At 37.9% G+C, this 17,760-nt stretch overlaps 1 pseudogene; it reads right to left on the bottom strand.

The window, feature by feature from the left end:
- The window catches only part of LOC100983151 (UDP-glucuronosyltransferase 2B15-like), a 230,293-nt pseudogene extending 214,793 nt beyond the window's left edge, over nucleotides 1–15,500 (bottom strand).
- Nucleotides 15,501–17,760: the final 2,260 nt, after the last annotated feature.

Below are 17,760 nucleotides of genomic sequence, written 5' to 3'. Positions count from 1 at the left end.
TTGTGAATAATGCTACAATAAACAAGAGAATGCAAGTAATTCTGTACCAAAAGTGAAAAACAGAATGGTTGTATGGTACTTAAAGTATGGTTTCTACTGAATATTTCAATTAATCACTGCTGAGATAACCAAAATAGTGTGTAAAAAACAAGCAAATCAGCAAAACCAAAATTGCACTTTTTCAAAATGTCAGATAAATGACTAATCTTTTAACTAGACTGAACTCCCATAAAGGAGATGATTCACATTTTAATAATAAAGTCAGATATAAATAGTAAAGACATTATTACCAATCATACAGAAATAAAAGAATTATAATTGTATATTAGGAGCACTGGTATGTCAACAAATTATAATAACTTAGATGAAATGAACAAATCTCTAAAAGACACAGTCATACAGACTCAAGAGTTCTAACACAATTCCATTATGTTCAAAGGACACACTTCGTATGATTTCAGTACTTTTATTGAGAGATACGGCCTAGCAATGGCCTATCTTGGAAAATGTTAATGTACTTGAGAATATTATATACAGTCATGCATTGCTTAACAACAGGGATACATGAACTGCATTGTTACATGATTTTGTTGTGTGAACATCATACAGTGTACTTACATAAATCTACATGGTGTAGCCTACTACACACCTAGGCTGAATGGCATAATCTATTGCTCCTAACTTACAACCTGTACAGCATATTACTATACTGAATACTACAGGGAACTATAACACAGTGGGAAGCATTTGTGTATTTAAACATAACTATACATAGAAAAGTTACTGTACAAATACAATCTAAAAAATTAAAAAATGGTATACCTGTTAAAATTCTTATCATGAATGGAGTTTTCAGGGCTAGAAGTTGCTCTGGGTGAGTCAGTGAGTGAGTGGTGAATGAATGTGAAGGCATAGGACATTATTATACACTACCGTAGACTTTATAAACACCATGCACTTAGGCTACACTAAATTTGTAAACAATTTTCCCTCTTCAATGAAAAATTAACTTTAGCTTACTGTAACCCTTTTAATTTATAAACTTTAAATTTCTTTTACTTTTTGACTCTTTTATAATAGCACTTAGCTTAAAAACAAACATATTTTTCAGCCATACAAAAATATTTTTTCTTTATACCCTTATTCTATAAGCTTTTAAAAATATTTTAATAATTTATCATTTTTTACCTTTAAACTTTTTGGTTAAAAACTAAGAGCCCACCACAGCTCAGCAAGGCCACTGTGGCCAGACTCACTCTCTAGATTCCCTCCTCTCTGGGCAGAACATCTCTGAAAAAAAGGCAGCAGCGCCAGTCAGGGACTTATAGATAAAACCCCCACCTCCTGGGACAGAGCAGCTGGGGGAAGGGGTGGTTGTGGGCACAGCTTCAGCAGACTTAAATGTTCCTACCTGGCAGCTCTGAAGACAGCAGTGGATCTCCCAGCACAGCGTTCAAGCTCTGATAAGGGACAGCCTGCCTCCTCAAGTGGGTCACTGACCCCCGTGTATCCTGACTGGGAGACACCTCCCAGTAGAGGCCGACAGACACCTCATACAGGAGAGCTCTGGCTGGCATCTGGTGGGTGCTCCTCTGGGACGAAGCTTCCAGAGGAAGGAACAGGCAGCAATTTTTGCTGTTCTGTAGCCTCCGCTAGTGATAGCCAGGCAAACAGGTTCTGGAGTGGACCTCCAGCAAACTCCAGCAGACCTGCAGCAGAGGGCCCTGAATGTTAGAGGGAAAACTAACAAACAGAAAGGAATAGTATCAACATCAACAAAAAGGATGTCCACTCAGAGACCCCATCAGAAAGTCACTGACTTCAAAGGCCAAAGGTAGATAAATCCACAAAGATGGGGAGAAACAAGTGCAAAAAGGCTGAAAATCCAAAAACCAGAATGCCTCCTCTCCTTCAAAGGATCACAACTCCTCACCAGCAAGGGAACAAAATGGGACGGAGAATGAGTTTGATGAATTGACAGAAGTAGGCTTCAGAAGGTGGGTAATAACAAACTCCTCTGAGCTAAAGGAGCATGTTCTAACCCAATGCAAGGAAGCTAAGAACCTTGAAAAAAGGTTAGATGAATTGCTAACTAGAATAAACAGTTTAGAGAAGAGCATAAATGACCTGATAGAGCTGAAAAACACAGCACGAGAACTTCATGAAGCATACGCAAGTATCAATAGCTGAACCAATCAAGCAGAAGAAAGGATATCAGAGATTGAAGATCAACTCAATGAAATAAAGCAAGAAGACAAGATTAGAGCAAAAAGAGTGAAAAGAAAAGAACAAAGCATCCAAGAAATATAGGACTATGTGAAAAGACCAAATCTATGTGTGATTGGTGTACCTGAAAGTGATGGAGAGAATGGAACCAAGTTGGGAAACACTCTTCAGGATATTATCCAGGAGAACTTTCCCAACCTAGCAAGGCAGGCCAACATTCAAATTCAGGAAATACAGAGATTGCCACAAAGATATTCCTGGAGAAGAGCAACCCCAAGACACATAATTGTCAGATTCACCAAGGTTGAAGTGAATGAAAGAAATGTTAAGGGCAGCCAGAGAGAAACGTTGGGTTACCCACAAAGGGAAGCCAATCAGACTAACAGTAGATCTCTCTGCAGAAACCCTACAAGCCAGAAGAGAGTGGGGGCCAATATTCAACATTCTTAAAAAAATTTTCAACCCAGAATTTCATATCCAGACAAACTAAGTTTCCTAAGCGAAGGAGAAATAAAATCCTTTACAGAAAAGGAAATACTGAGAGATTTTTGTCACCACCAGGCCTGCCCTACAAGAGCTCCTGCAGAAGTTTCTGCTGCCTTTTGTTCAGCTATGACCTGCCACCAGAGGTGGAGTCTACGGAGGTAGGCAGGCCTCCTTGAGCTGCAGTGGCCTCCACCCAGTTCGAGCTTCCTGGCTGCTTTGTTTACCTACTCAAGCCTCAGCAATGGCGAATGCCCCTCCCACAGCCAGTCGGCCACCTTGCAGTTCTATCTCAGACTGCTGTGCTAGCAGTGAGCAAGGCTCTGTGGGCATGGGACCTGCTGAGCCAGGCACAGGATATAATCTCCTGGTGTGCTGTTTGCTGAGACCATTGGAAAAGGTGGGAGTGTCCCAATTTTCCTGGTAGAGTCTGTCATGGCTTCCCCTGGCTAGGAAAGGGAAATCCCCCAACCCCTTGCACTTCCGGGGTGAGGCGATGCCCCGCCCTGCTTCAGCTTGCCTTCTGTGGGCTGCACCCATTGCCCAACCAGTCCCAGTAGGATGAACCAGGTACCTCAGTTGAAAATGCAGAAATCACCCATCTTCTGCATTGATCATGCTGGGAGCTGCAGACCAGAGCTGTTCCTATTTGGCCATCTTGGTTCTTCACTATAGACACGTTACAAAGGAAGATATACAAGCAGCCAACAAGCATATGAACAAAAAGGTCAATATCACTGGTCATTAGGGAAATGCAAACTGAAACCACAGTGAGATACCACTGATCATTAAATAAATGCAAATCAAAACCACAGTGAGATACTATTTCACACTAGTTAGAATGGCTATAATTAGTCAAAAAATAGCAGATACTGGTGAGGTTGCAGAGCAAAGGGAACACTTATACACTGTTGGTGGGAGTGTAAATTAGTTCAACCATTGTGGAAAGAGGTGTGGTGATTACTCAAAAAGCTAAAAGCAGAACTACCATTTGACCCAGCAATCCTATTACTGGATATATGCCCAAAGGAATATATATCATTCTACCATAAAGACACATGTACATTTATGTTCATTGCAGCACTGTTCACAATAGCAAAGACATGGAATCAACCTAAATGCCCATCAATGGTAGACTGGATAAAGAATATGTGGTACATAGACACCATGGAATGCTATGCAGCCATAAAAAAGAATGAGATCATGTCCTTTGCAGGAACATGGATGGAACTGGAGACCATCATCCTTAGCAAACTAACACAGGAACAGAAAACCAAATGCTGCATGTACTCACTTATGAGGGGGAGCTAACTGATGAGAACACATGGATGCAAAGAGACAACAGACACTGGGGTCTACTTGAGGGTGGAGGGTTGGGGAGAAGAATAGGATCAGAAAAAATAACTATTGGGTCCTAGGCTTTGTACCTGGGTGATGAAATAGTCTGCACAACAAACTCCTGTGACAGGAGATCACCTATATTAGAAGCCTGCACTTTTACCCCGAACCTAAACTATAAGTTTTTTTTTTTAAAAAAATCTTAAGAAAGAAACGTAAAGTCAAAAGTTTTGTGAATATTATGTCAAAATTATGTGCTTATCATTTTGCTGCTGTTCCTTTTTTAAAAAATGCATTTTTTTCTCTATCTGTAAAATAATGGTGTTCCCTTTCCAATGCAAACATACTTTCAGATCCTAATCATTGGGGTAAACATTCTTTTTAAAACTATTGTTTACAAAAGTAAAAATCTGACTTTGTCCATGCAGATCATATATTGACAGGTATTTTTCAACAACATAATTTTAACCTTATGACATCAGTTTTAATAGGAGTCATTACATTATTATTCCAGGTGATTCATGGGACACCTGAGTACTCTGTGTAATTGAAGTTATCTGTAGCCACATTTAATATGACATGTTCAATGTTTGGTCTCACAAGCTCACTGCTTAGAGTCTTCTTCATCCACCCAATATTGAAGTAATGAAATGGCTGTTAATAGATTCATCACTGATCTCATTCTGTGACATCTTTATCAGAATAATATAAAATCAATGTAAGAAATTTGGTGAAATTATGAAAATTTAGGAAAAAATAAATTTCATTTATAAAATCTGTGTGCTTTCATTATGGTTTTATTCTATTTATATAACTCAATGTACATATATTATGTTTACATAAAAATTTTTTATCTCATTGCATATATCTTTTCTTCCGACACAAAAATTGTGATATTTTTCTGTTCATCATTTTGTTGCGTAGTATTCAACAATACCTGTACTATGGCTGGCAGTGTAATTTAACATTTTTTGATAAAACAATTGTAATGGCATGGTACACACATTGTATACATTTTAAATCATTTCTCAATGTAAAATATTTGAATTGTCTCCAGTGTTTATTTTATGAATGTCTGCCACAAATATTGAATCTGACCATCGTGATTTAGGTGTTCTCTGTATAGTTTCATATGAGTATATTATGAAGCCAATGTCTATATGCATTTTTATAATACTTAATACTTTTCCCCAAGTGTCTGATTCTTTAAAAATATGCAATCATTATCTGAGAATCTAATACATAATGGAAAAGCAAGAAAATTTGTGACAAAAATTATTTTATGTAAGAAAGAAGTAGAGGACAGGCTGCATGCACAACTATTGACCTGGATTCGAACCTACCTTCTGCAAATGAATAACAACAGCTAGTATTAGTATTTATCACTATGTGTCATTCTTGCCCTTGTCTTCCTTCTCCACCTACTCTCTTCCCCCTTCTAATGGCACCATCACTTTCCTCTAATGTGAATGGGAAAATTTTTTGAGAATAAGGTTAGAGTGCATAGAATTTTCACTGGTCTTACCTCTGCCTTTGTCCTTTGGGAAATTACCACATAGAGCCTATGCAATTTTCATTCAACATAAACATTGAGTTTTAACTCAAGTAAGATTTCAGTTTTCTGTTGCTGCTTATAAGAAGGTAGACAAAAAGATCTCTTAAGGCTTATATAATAAAGTACTGAGGAATGCTTGCTTTCTACTTATGTCTCAAAAGAATAACATTAAAGTAAAATATATGAGGTTCTTTTGTTTCTTCGTAAGGAAGATCATCCTATATCCTGACAGAATTCTTTTGTAAATCTCAGTGTAGTTTTCAGATGCAAGTGGTAGACATTATTTGGATCTTATTATACATGCACTGTTCATTTTTTTTTGGTGCTTCTCTGTCAGGCAGCTGTGATGATGAGTCCCAAGTTTCCCAGAGATTTTTACTGAGGTGTCCTATAGGCTTGGTATAAGGCAGAAAACATTAAAAGGGTAGGCTGACCCTTTTATGCTCTAAGATATAAACCTCTGTGATCTCACTGACTAATGTTTTAAATGCTAGAGTGAAAGCAAGTAAACATTGGCTTTGGCTTCGAATATTCTGGTGGCACACATTTATGTCGTTGAGGAATAGTGTACCTTGAAAAGCCTTAACCCTTACACCGTTAGCATTTCATCTTGTTCATCTGACTGCCCAAACATCTATATTTAAACAAATCCACAGGGGATCTGTTCTCTAGGACTTTGCTGGAGAACCTTGATGTGTCGGAAAACTGTTCCTATTAATAGAAAAATTATGTCTCGAGTGGCTGGCATATGTTAACTAATGGATACTATTAATAGTAATAACAAAAATAAAAAATCATTACAATATTACTACTATTTGAATCACTGACTATGTATGAGAGACATTTTAAGTGTTTTATCTATGTTAAGTATATTTCCAACACGACACAATAGGAGGTAATTGCCATTATTATAGAAGTAGGCATAATTATCTCTATCAACATTCTAGTCCACTTTTCCATTATTATCTGTTGCATAAACTCATGCAAAATCTTCTAAATGATCGACACTTTTCACAATCTGGCCTTTTTGCGATGGAATCCATTGACAACATTGAGAGCTTTTTAAAGAAAGGGAATCTGATAATATCTCTCCATTTCTGAACTCTGTGCAGTAGCTCCCCTTTGCCCTTAATAGACACTTAGATCTCCTTATAGTTATATTGCTTCAACTTACCTCTCTAGCATCATCTGCTACTTTACTCAGCTTTTTCCTGCATACTAATTTGAAACCTTAGGCACTGCCTTTACTTCACTACCTGCTTTTCTTTTTGTGTTTTCCTCTCCCCCTCATCTTTTCATCTACTCCTGCACATTATTGAGGACTCACTTTATCAATGACTTTGAGATCTCTTCTACATGTTTCCTTAGCATTGCGACCTTATAACACTTTTAGACTTTTCCTTTTTACTTGCTTATAGTCTATCTTTCAAAGTACAACGTAAGGCATGAGGGAGCAGAAAGTGCCTACATTTCTTCTCTGAAAATCCAGCACTTATCCGTGGTTTGTGCTGATCAATTCATAAATATTCCTTGAAGGAATGACTTATTTTTTTTTTTTACATTGCACAATGAAGGCTTTCATTGAATCAACCCTGTTTTCAGAGTCTCTTTAGTATCCCTCTTTGATATTTAATGACACTAAAGTTTACACAGCTGTGATGATATAGCAACATATGAGTTTCTAATGGTAGGTCACTTTCTTTGACCTCCCGTATTTCTCTCATTGTGAGTCAAACACTCTGAATGAAAACATATCTGGCCATTCCTTCTGAAATGCAAAGCAAATAAATCAAACATGAATACATTTACCTTAGGCAGGGTTTTGGCTGGTTTACAGTGGAGTTCCCCCACAAAATCGACATTTGGTAAGGGTGGGTGAAGAAATTCAAAATCCCAGTACGTTTGAATGAGCCACACTTCAGCTTTCCCCATTGTCTCAAATAATGTACATTAATAAAATAAATGTATACATATATTTTTATATATAAGCATAACAATTTTATATATTGCATATTACTTATATATAAGGAAAGCAAAAGGTTCAGATAATTAAGAGGAAATTACATATATTTTTTCTTTTTCTTTTTTTTATTATACTTTAAGTTTTAGGGTGCACGTGCACATTGTGCAGGTTAGTTACATATGTATACATGTGCCATGCTGGTGCACTGCACCCACTAACTCGTCATCTAGCATTAGGTATATCTCCCAATGCTATCCCTCCCCCCTGCCCCTACCCCACCACAGTCCCCAGAGTGTGATATTCCCCTTCCTGTGTCCATGTGATCTCATTGTTCAATTCCCACCTATGAGTGAGAATATGCAGTGTTTGGTTTTTTGTTCTTGCGATAGTTTACTGAGAATGATGATTTCCAATTTCATCCATGTCCCTACAAAGGACATGAACTCATCATTTTTTATGGCTGCATAGTATTCCATGGTGTATATGTGCCACATTTTCTTAATCCAGTCTATCATTGTTGGACATTTGGGTTGGTTCCAAGTCTTTGTTATTGTGAATAATGTCACAATAAACATACGTGTGCATGTGTCTTTATAGCAGCATGATTTTTAGTCCTTTGGGTATATACCCAGTAATGGGATGGCTGGGTCAAATGGTATTTCTAGTTCTAGATCCCTGAGGAATCGCCACACTGACTTCCACAATGGTTGAACTAGTTTACAGTCCCACCAACAGTGTAAAAGTGTTCCTATTTCTCCACATCCTCTCCAGCACCTGTTGTTTCCTGACTTTTTAATGATTGCCATTCTAACTGGTGTGAGATGGTATCTCATTGTGGTTTTGATTTGCATTTCTCTGATAGCCAGTGATGATGAGCATTTTTTCATGTCTTTTTTGGCTGCATAAATGTCTTCTTTTGAGAAGTGTCTGTTCATGTCCTTTGCCCACTTTTTGATGGGGTTGTTTGTTTTTTTCTTGTAAATTTGTTTGAGTTCATTGTAGATTCTGGATATTAGCCCTTTGTCAGTTGAGTAGGTTGCGAAAATTTTCTCCCATTTTGTAGGTTGCCTGTTCACTCTGACGGTAGTTTCCTTTGCTGTGCAGAAGCTCTTTAGTTTAATTAGATCCCATTTGTCAATTTTGGCTTTTGTTGCCATTGCTTTTGGTGTTTTAGACATGAAGTCCTTGCCCATGCCTATGTCCTGAATGGTAATGCCTAGATTTTCTTCTAGGGTTTTTATGGTTTTAGGTCTAATGTTTAAGTCTTTAATCCATCTTGAATTGATTTTTGTATAAGGTGTAAGGAAGGGATCCAGTTTCAGCTTTCTACATATGGCTAGCCAGTTTTCCCAGCACCATTTATTAAATAGGGAATCCTTTCCCCATTGCTTGTTTTTCTCAGGTTTGTCAAAGATCAGATAGTTGTAGATATGCAGCATTATTTCTGAGGGCTCTGTTGTGTTCCATTGATCTATATCTCTGTTTTGGTACCAGTACCATGCTGTTTTGGTTACTGTAGCCTTGTAGTATAGTTTGAAGTCAGGTAACGTGATGCCTCCAGCTTTGTTCTTTTGGCTTAGGATTGACTTGGTGATGCGGGCTCTTTTTTGGTTCCATATGAACTTTAAAGTAGTTTTTTCCAATTCTGTGAAGAAAGTCATTGGTAGCTTGATGGGGATGGCATTGCATCTGTAAATTACGTTGGGCAGTATGGCCATTTTCACGATATCGATTCTTCCTACCCATGAGCAGGGAATGTTCTTCCATTTGTTTGTATCCTCTTTTATTTCCTTGAGCAGTGGTTTGTAGTTCTCCTTGAAGAGGTCCTTCATATCCCTTGTAAGTTGGATTCCTAGGTATTTAATTCTCTTTGAAGCAATTGTGAATGGGAGTTCACTCATGATTTGGCTCTCTGTTTGTCTGTTGTTGGTGTATAAGAATGCTTGTGATTTTGGTACATTGATTTTGTATCCTGAGACTTTGCTAAAGTTGCTTATCAGCTTAAGGAGATTTTGGGCTGAGACAATGGGGTTTTCTAGATATACAATCATGTCATCTGCAAACAGGGACAATTTGACTTCCTCTTTTCCTAATTGGATACCCTTTATTTCCTTCTCCTGCCTAATTGCCCTGGCCAGAACTTCCAACACTATGTTGAATAAGAGTGGTGAGAGAGGGCATCCCTGTCTTGTGCCAGTTTTCAAAGGGAATGCTTCCAGTTTTTGCCCATTCAGTATGATATTGGCTGTGGGTTTGTCATAGATAGCTCTTATTATTTTGAAATACGTCCCATCAATACCTAATTTATTGAGAGTTTTTAGCATGAAGGGTTGTTGAATTTTGTCAAAGGCTTTTTCTGCATCGATTAAGATAATCATGTGGTTTTTGTCTTTGGCTCTGTTTATATGCTGGATTACATTTATTGATTTGCGTATATTGAACCAGCCTTGCATCCGAGGGATGGAGCCCACTTGATCATGGTGGATAAGCTTTTTGATGTGCTGCTGGATTTGGTTTGCCAGTATTTTATTGAGGATTTTTGCATCAATGTTCATCAAGGATATTGGTCTAAAATTCTCTTTTTTGGTTGTGTCTCTGCCTGGCTTTGGTATCAGAATGATGCTGGCCTCATAAAATGAGTTAGGGAGGATTCCCTCTTTTTCTATTGATTGGAATAGTTTCAGAAGGAATGGTACCAGTTCCTCCTTGTACCTCTGATAGAATTCGGCTGTGAATCCATCTGGTCCTGGACTCTTTTTTGTTGGTAAGCTCTTGATTATTGCCACAATTTCAGATCCTGTTATTGGTCTATTCAGAGATTCAACTTCTTCCTGGTTTAGTCTTGGGAGAGTGTATGTGTCGAGGAATTTATCCATTTCTTCTAGATTTTCTAGTTTATTTGCGTAGAGGTGTTTGTAGTATTCTCTGATGGTAGTTTGTATTTCTGTGGGATCGGTGGTGATATCCCCTTTATCATTTTTTATTGCGTCTATTTGATTCTTCTCTCTTTTCTTCTTTATTAGTCTTGCTAGCGGTCTATCAATTTTGTTGATCCTTTCAAAAAACCAGCTCCTGGATTCATTAATTTTTTGAAGGGTTTTTTGTGTCTCTATTTCCTTCAGTTCTGCTCTGATTTTAGTTATTTCTTGCCTTCTGCTAGCTTTTGAATGTGTTTGCTCTTGCTTTTCTAGTTCTTTTAATTGTGATGTTTGGGTGTCAATTTTGGATCTTTCCTGCTTTCTCTTGTGGGCATTTAGTGCTATAAATTTCCCTCTACACACTGCTTTGAATGCGTCCCAGAGATTCTGGTATGTTGTGTCTTTGTTCTCATTGGTTTCAAAGAACATCTTTATTTCTGCCTTCATTTTGTTATGTACCCAGTAGTCATTCAGGAGCAGGTTGTTCAGTTTCCATGTAGTTGAGTGGTTTTGAGTGAGATTCTTAATCCTGAGTTCTAGTTTGATTGAACTGTGGTCTGAGAGATAGTTTGTTATAATTTCTGTTCTTTTACATTTGCTGAGGAGAGCTTTACTTCCAACTATGTGGTCAATTTTGGAATAGGTGTGGTGTGGTGCTGAAAAAAATGTATATTCTGTTGATTTGGGGTGGAGAGTTTTGTAGATGTCTATTAGGTCTGCTTGGTGCAGAGCTGAGTTCAATTCCTGGGTATCCTTGTTGACTTTCTGTCTCATTGATCTGTCTAATGTTGACAGTGGGGTGTTAAAGTCTCCCATTATTAATGTGTGGGAGTCTAAGTCTCTTTGTAGGTCACTTAGGACTTGCTTTATGAATCTGGGTGCTCCTGTATTGGGTGCATATATATTTAGGATAGTTAGCTCTTCTTGTTGAATTGATCCCTTTACCATTATGTAATGGCCTTCTTTGTCTCTTTTGATCTTTGTTGGCTTAAAATCTGTTTTATCAGAGACTAGGATTGCAACCCCTGCCTTTTTTTGTTTTCCATTTGCTTGGTAGATCTTCCTCCATCCTTTTATTTTGAGCCTATGTGTGTCTCTGCACGTGAGATGGGTTTCCTGAATATAACACACTGATGGGTCTTGACTTTTTATCCAATTTGCCAGTCTGTGTCTTTTAATTGGAGCATTTAGTCCATTTACATTTAAAGTTAATATTGTTATGTGTGAATTTGATCCTGTCATTATGATGTTAGCTGGTGATTTTGCTCGTTAGTTGATGCAGTTTCTTCCTAGTCTCGATGGTCTTTACATTTTGGCATGATTTTGCAGCGGCTGGTACCGGTTGTTCCTTTCCATGTTTAGCGTTTCCTTCAGGAGCTCTTTTAGGGCAGGCCTGGTGGTGACAAAATGTTTCAGCATTTGCTTGTCTGTAAAGTATTTTATTTCTCCTTCACTTATGAAATTTAGTTTGGCTGGATATGAAATTCTGGGTTGAAAATTCTTTTCTTTAAGAATGTTGAGTATTGGCCCCCACTCTCTCCTGGCTTGTAGGGTTTCTGCCGAGAGAACCACTGTTAGTCTGATGGGCTTCCCTTTGAGGGTAAGCCGACCCTTCTCTCTGTCTGCCCTTAACATTTTTTCCTTCATTTCAACTTTGGTGAATCTGACAATTATGTGTCTTGGAGTTGCTCTTCTCGAGGAGTATCTTTGTGCCGTTCTCTGTATTTCCTGAATCTGAACATTGGCCTGCCTTGCTAGATTGGGGAAGTTCTCCTGGATAATACCCTGCAGAGTGTTTTCCAACTTGGTTCCATTCTCCTCATCACTTTCAGGTACACCAATCAGACGTAGATTTGGTCTTTTCACATAGTCCCATATTTCTTGGAGGCTTTGCTCATTTCTTTTTATTCTTTTTTCTCTAAACTTCCCTTCTCGCTTCATTTCATTTATTTCATCTTCCCTTTCTTCCAGTTGATCACATCGGCTCCTGAGGCTTCTGCGTTCTTCACGTAGTTCTCGAGCCTTGATTTTCAGCTCCATCAGCTCCTTTAAGCACTTCTCTGTGTTGGTTATTCTAGTTATACATTCTTCTAAATTTTTTTCAAAGTTTTCAACTTCTTTGCCTTTGGTTTGAATGTCCTCCCATACCTCAGAGTAATTTGATCATCTGAAGCCTTCTTCTTTCAGCTCGTCAAAGTCATTCTCCATCCAGGTTTGTTCCTTTGCTGCTGAGGAACTATGTTCCTTTGGAGGAGGAGAGGCGCTCTGCTTTTTAGAGTTTCCAGTTTTTCTGTTCTGTTTTTTCCCCATCTTTGTGGTTTTATCTACTTTTGGTCTTTGATGATGGTGATGTACAGATGGGTTTTTGGTGTAGATGTCCTTTCTGTTTGTTAGTTTTCCTTCTAACAGACAGGACCCTCAGCTGCAGGTCTGTTGGAATACCCTACTGTGTGAGGTGTCAGTGTGCCCCTGCTGGGGGGTGCCTCCCAGTTAGGCTGCTTGGGGGTCAGGGGCCAGGGACCCACTTGAGGAGGCAGTCTGCCCATTCTCAGATCTCCAGCTGTGTGCTGGGAGAACCACTGCTCTCTTCAAAGCTGTCAGACAGGGACATTTAAGTCTGCAGAGGTTACTGCTGTCTTTTTGTCTGTGCCCTGCCCCCAGAGGTGGAGCCTACAGAGGCAGGCAGGCCTCCTTGAGCTGTGGTGGGCTCCACCCAGTTCGAGCTTCCAGGCTGCTTTGTTTACCTAAGCAAGCCTGGGCAATGGCGGGCGCCCCTCCCCCAGCCTCGTTGCCGCCTTGCAGTTTGATCTCAGACTGCTGTGCTAGCAATCAGCGAGACTCTGTGGGCGTAGGACCCTCCAAGCCATGTGCGGGATATAGTCTCGTGGTGCGCCGTTTTTTAAGCCGGTCGGAAAAGCGCAGTATTCGGGTGGGAGTGACCCGATTTTCCAGGTGCGTCCCTCACCCCTTTCTTTGACTCGGAAAGGGAACTCCCTGACCCCTTGCGCTTCCCAAGTGAGGCAATGCCTCGCCCTGCTTTGGCTCACGCACGGTACGCGCACCCACTGACCTGTGCCCACTGTCTGGCACTCCCTAGTGAGATGAACCCGGTACCTCAGATGGAAATGCAGAAATCACCCGTCTTCTGCGTCGCTCACGCTGGGAGCTGTAGACCCGAGCAGTTCCTATTTGGCCATCTTCGGAAATTACATATTTAATGTAACATTAGTATATTCACAATCTCAAATAGTTATTAAAATAAGCCACTATGGACTTAAATATGCATTTGTTTCCTCTCTGAAACTGCAGTAGTAACCGATATACATTTAAACAGCTCTTTGAGCTCCAGGATGAATTCATCTTACTATACTCATAAAAACAGCTTTCTACGAAGTGCACAATCTCGTTTCCACAATTTATCAAGTCAGTCCCTTGATCCTTGGTTCACCAAGTGAACTGTGAGTTTTCTGAGAGTATGGCTGAAATCCTTGAATATACTACTGCTTCTAGTTCACGTTAAGATTTTAACAATATTAGCTTTAAAATACATACATTAAAAATGATAGCTAGTATATTTTCAGAATTTATTGAAACAGAGATATGTGCTCCCCCTTAACTTGGCCCATATTTTCCCTAATAAAGAGATGTAGTTTAATAAAGTATAGATTAAAAGCTTGAATGTTCACTTTCAACAAGATTTTAACTCACAAAGCAAATAATTTCTAAGTTGTTAGTGAATGATGTACAAACACTAGAAACCTAAAATTTTAGGTTTCTGTTTCTGAAATAGAGCCAGTATACCTCTCAACTGTGAAGGAATCCTTCTGTTTATAGAGAAAAATATTTTAATACCTAAATAAGAAAACTGAGGTACACAAAGAGAAACAACTTTCTCAAAGCTGCATTGATAGTTATGCTAGAAATATGTGTAGCTCCTCATCTAAATGTCTGCCTTCATCAAGTTGTTTATTGATATATGTATTGCCTTTTTTAAAGATGAAAAAAGTATAGTAAAATACGTATATAGTTGCTTAAAGAAATCATAAGTGCTTTACTTTGTAGTTTTTTTTTTTAATTCCTGTAGTGTCCTATAGGAGTGATGACCAAAGGGTTCTAACTGAGCCTATAATATCAACATTTCTATAATATTTGTGAGATTGATAGATCATCTTACATTTGCCATTCATCATTTCATTTAAACAACACTATCCTCTTACATTATATTTATATACGCTCACCTTCAAAGGCAAAAGGAAAGTTAGAACTTATTAACCATTGATTAGAAACATGACTTACCTAGAACTTCACTGTAAAACTTCTCCCACTTCTTGTATCAAACATTTGAAACCAAAAGTCAAAATAAAGCACATGTATTAGATTTTTAATCCTCTCCACGAATGTCATTTTATCACTTAATTCAGACAGAACAACAGGTATGTGGGAAGTGGGGAATAGAAGTCCTCCACTATACTTCTCACGTGTGTAGCCAGGAGACTGTCAACAAAGGACATGTATTTAACATGCCTTTAACATGCTCAGCTAGCAGTTCACCACAGGCACCAAGGGCATCTGCAAGAACGATATCAAACTTTGACTCTTGTAGTTTTGTCGTAATATTCTTGTTCAAAACTACATCTTTACAGAGATTATTAACACAGTCTGTAGATTCCCAAAAGAGTTCTTGTGCTTGTGAAAAATATGACCAAAATGCATCTTTTGGAAGATCGTATATCCATCTATTGATCAGTTTCACAACAAGACCCTCAAAATTATTTTTAATTAGAGATGTTGGATAAACTTCAAATTTAATAGCAGATGATTTACTAGGGTCTATAATAATGGAAGCCGAAGATGTCAACACAGTCATCTTGTGGCCTCTCCAAACAAGTTCATCCAGGATTGTCTTTATATTCATCCAATGGCTGTATTCTGTGGGCCACAGCAGCAACTTTCCACAACTCCCAGAGCTAAAGTAACAACTGAGTTGTATCAGGAGAATATTTGACATTGATTTCATAGTCCTCCTGGTGCAATGCAATGTTTCTTTTCAAATTGCTGTTTCTTTCTGTCTTTCTCATACTTACATCTGCAGATAAATCAATCAAGTGAAAGTATAACTGCTACAATTCAAAGTAGCAGTTACCATATAATTTCTAAATTACCATAGGAATTGTCTGTTACCATACAATTTCTAAATTACCATAGGAATTTCCAGATTGTTTTTCACAGTGGTTGCTTCCGTTTCCATTCTCACCAGCAATGTATAAGAATTTTAATTTCTTCCCAACATTGCCAACACTTGGGATTACATTTCGTTTGATTATAGCCAGTGTGAATGAAGTGATATCTCATTATGCTTTACCTTTCCTTGATATGAAATCATGTTGAGAATGTTTTGCCTAATTTTGATTGAATTATTTGTCTTCTTATGGACTTGTGTTTTTAATATATTTTTGATATAAGAACCTTATCACATATATGATTTCCTTGTATTTTTTTATTCTTTGGGCTGTCCTTTTACTTTCTTAATGGTGTTCATTGAAGCACAAAAGTATTGATTTTAATGAAGTCCAGCTAATCAATTTTAATTTGGTTGCTTTTATTTTTGATTTTATATCTCACAAACCATTTCCAAGTTACAAAAATTAGTACCTGTTATTTATTATTAGAGTTTTATAGTTCTAGTGCTTACATTTAAGTTTTTGATCACCTATGAATTAGCTTTTGTAAGTGATTTGAGGTACAGGGTCCCAACTTAATTATTTTGTATACAGATAATCATTTTTCCCACTTATATTTGTTGAATAATCTATTCTTTCCCCTATTAAATCGTTTTGAAACTTTTGTCAAAAACTTTAAATGCATGGGTATATTTCTGTGTTCTAAAATCATTCCATTGATCTACATGTCTATCTGTAGGCCTGTATCACACTTTCTTGATTATCATATATTTGTATTTGTCTTTAAAGGCAGGAAATGTAAGTTTTCCAGCTTTTTTTTATTTTAAATTGTTTCAGTTTTTTTTTAAATTTTTTTCTTCTTGTTTTTTTTTTTTTTTAAGAGATAGAAGTCTTACTATATTGCCCAGGCTAGATTCAAATTTCTGGGCTCAAGCAATCCTCCCAACACAGCTTCTTGAGTAGCTGGAATTACAGGTGTGTTTCACTATACCTAGCTTCTTTTGGCTATTAGTATGTCTCTTGAATATGTACATAAATTTCAGGATCAGTTTGTCTGTTTATACAAAGAAGCAATCTGGGATTTTGATACGGATTGCATTGATTTGGTATATCAGTTTGGGGAGTAGAGTATGGTCATTATCACAATTTTAGGTCTTTCAATAAATGAAAATGAGATGCCTTTCTATTTATTTAGATGTTCTTATTTCCACAGTGTTTTGTAGATTTTGTTACAGTGGCTAGCTAGTCAGACACAAACAGGGCAGAAGAGGGCTCCCACACCCTACCAGGAAAGTCAGGTGACCATCAGTTAATGGCCAGGCAGTTGTCACACTGTCTAAAACAATAATTGGTTGCAGCCAGCCAGGGAAAGGCAGATTTCTTATAGATAGAAAAAATCAAATGTGGTAATCAGCAGCTTCCTGATAAGATCTCAGCAGTTGGGACAGTGGGTTCACACACACACATTAAGAGGCCAAATGGTGGAGTACGACATTCCGGGGGCACCAGAAAAGGGAAGAATGCCTCAGGGGAGCATGCATATGACTCCAGTAAATATACTGTGCATGCTCATCTCCTAAGTGCTAGCAGGCCATCACACATGCCAGCAGGTCATTCTAAGGAAAGAATCAAGGAAAAGGGAAGCAGGACCCGGAAAGTATGCCAACATATAAAACCCTAAGTCAAAGGTCAAACACCACACTTTACCTTCAAAATGGCTACTTGTATCTATCCCAAGTGTACTTTCCTTTCTTTCCTGCTATAAAACTTTTTAATAAATTTTCACTTCTGTTCTGAAACTTGTCCTGGTCTCTTTTTCTGCCTTATGCCCCTCAGTCAAATTCATTCTTCTGAGGAGGCAATAATTCAGGTTGCTGCAGAACCATAAATACTTGCTGCAGTAACCACCGCTGGTAATAATGTCACAGTAAGAGTTGTACAATTTTTTGATAAACTTATTGCTAAGAATTATATTTTTTCATGGTATTATAGTGGTGACTGTGTAATCTTTATTTTAGTTTAAATTTCCATTGCAATTGTGTAGATTTTTTGTTTGTTTGTTTATTTACCTTGTATCCCCAAATCTTGTTTTATTAG

Source organism: Pan paniscus, chromosome 3, assembly GCF_029289425.2.
Source record: "Pan paniscus chromosome 3, NHGRI_mPanPan1-v2.0_pri, whole genome shotgun sequence".
Lineage (NCBI taxonomy): Eukaryota > Metazoa > Chordata > Mammalia > Primates > Hominidae > Pan > Pan paniscus.
Note: the sequence above shows the minus strand (reverse complement) of the source record. Positions and strands in the feature narration are given on the sequence as shown.